Source organism: Echinops telfairi, unplaced genomic scaffold, assembly GCF_000313985.2.
Source record: "Echinops telfairi isolate 266 unplaced genomic scaffold, ASM31398v2 ScPeMD7_2;HRSCAF=8, whole genome shotgun sequence".
Classification (NCBI taxonomy): domain Eukaryota; kingdom Metazoa; phylum Chordata; class Mammalia; order Afrosoricida; family Tenrecidae; genus Echinops; species Echinops telfairi.
The window spans coordinates 57,587,400-57,589,751 of record NW_022103898.1 but is presented as its reverse complement, the minus strand read 5'-3'; positions in this window follow the sequence as shown (position 1 = coordinate 57,589,751).

The window sequence follows — 2,352 nt, the reverse complement described above, 5'->3', positions numbered from 1 at the left end:
GACTAAGGTGCACCTGACCCAAGCCATGGTATTTTCCATTGCATCACATGCATGTGAAAGTTGGACATTGACTTAGGAATATAGTAGAAAAATGCATATATTTGAATTGTGCTGCTGGAGAAGAATCTTCAGGTACCCGGGCTGCTTAAAGGGCAAACTGATCTGTATTGGAAGAAATAAGGCCAGAGCGCACCTTAGGATGACAAGACTTCTTCTTATGTACTTTAGACATATTGTCAGGAGAGACCAGTCCCTGGAGAAGGACATCATGCTTGGTAAAGAGGAAGGAGAATGAAAATGAGGGAGACCCTCAGTAAGATGACTTGACACAGTAGCTGCATCAGGGGCTCAGGCAGAGGTGCGATTGTGAGAGTGGTGAAAGACAGTCAGCGTTTCGCTTCGTTGGATATAGGGTTGCTATGGGTTGGAGGCAGCTTGATGGCACCTAACAACAACAATAGAACTATCATCCATAGCTCTCAACAAACAGAATTTTTAGAATTTAGGCACTGGTACCTAATTTACAATTCTTGGATCCCAGAGCCTGGTGTGCTTCTTCTGTGTGTTCTTAGCATCCTTCTCACTTAGATGACTGCTTGTTTTAAGACAAGTCTTTTAAAGCCCAGAACTATTTTTCATGACTGTTGGAAATCATCTGGTTTCTATACCACACTTGCCTATGACACCCATGTCTTTAGTGATATCCTAAGGGCTTGAGTACCAGGCAGGGCTATGTCATAAGAACTAATTGTTCTTATATTAGGTTATTACCACTGAATGTTCAAAATCTATTCATATAATTATGATTTCTATGAGTTCCTTGTTCACTTTTAGAGAAATCTTTGTCATTTTATTGTAGTACATCAGAAATCATCCCCATGAGGCTTAAGGCAATCCTATTAATAGTAATGTTATTTTAGTCAATGCTAAAACACTATTGAACAAAGAATACTACACATGTGTAGGCCTTGTTATTGACTCCAATACATGAATTGTTGACTGCTATATCTTCAAAATTGGGACTGGACACTAGTTTCACTTGCCGTTAGGGTTGGCGATATGGCTATCCTCTCAGTAGCACTTATTGACAAAGGCATACCCAGGCCTGGTAGACTAACACAAGTCCCGTAAAGGCAAAGAGAGCATCAGAACAGAAAGAAATCTGTTGGTCCCAGAACAACATTTGTTGGACTCCTCTGAGCAGTAGGTTCTAGTCCATCCAAAGTCCAATGACCACCGATTCCCTAACCCAGCACATTTCACTTTATAGTCCAAGGGAGTATTTCCATCCCTCGGTTCTGCTAGAAATGAGTTTAAAGTAAAGTTGTGTTCACTTAATGAGGTTTCCATTCAGGTCATCGAGATGTGGATCTTGTGCACCTTGGAAGCATATTTCCTGGGTCGCCAGAGGTTGGTTAAGAACTAGGTTTAAAAAAATGCCCATTTAGAAACATAATCCCATTTTCCCTGTGTGGTCTCTAAAAGCAATGTTAAGTTTTTCCTGATGACCTTCTGTATGTCCTCCTTTGTTATGGGGTCTGTTAAGGTTTTCAACTTCCTTCTGAGTTAATAGGGGCAGATGATGTATTTCCAGGCATTTGCCGATTTCTTCTAGGTTATCAAACTTGTTGAGGTATGGCTTTTCATAGATGTGTGCTATTATTTTTATTTCATTTTGATATTTTTTGATGTCTCTCTTTTGATCTCCAATTCTAGATAATAGCATTTTTTCTTTCTTTTCCTTTTTTGTTAAAATTATCAGTGGTTTATCAATTTTATTGATTCTTCTGAAAAAACTAGCTTCTTGTTGATTTTTCCATTTTCCAGTTTGTTTATTTCTGCTCTAATTTTTATGACTTCTTTTCTTCTGATGGTGGAGTGTTTGTACTGTTTGTGTAGTTGTTGGAAGTGTTGTGTTGAGGTGCTGATTTTGGCTTTCTCTTCTTTTTTCATGTGTGCATATATTCCTATAAATTGCCCGCTAAGAATAGCCTTTGCTGTGTCACAAATGTATTTGTATTTTGTATTACTATTCTCATTTGTTTCAAGGAATTTATCATTTCATCCCTATTTGCTCTGTATTTTTAAATTTATATTACTATTATTTCTATTGCTGATTTCCCATTTTAGAGTGTTTTGATATGAGTAAATGGATTGTATGATCTCAATGTATTTGAATTTGTTAAGGTTTGTTTTGTATTCTAGCATGTGGTCTCTTTTGGAGCATTTACTGTGAGCACTAGAGAAGAACATACACTTTGTTGTTGTCAGTTGGAATGCTCTGTGTATATCTAGAAGCTTGAACTGGTTGAAAGTGTTGTTCAGCTCTTTCACTTCCTTATTAAATTTTTT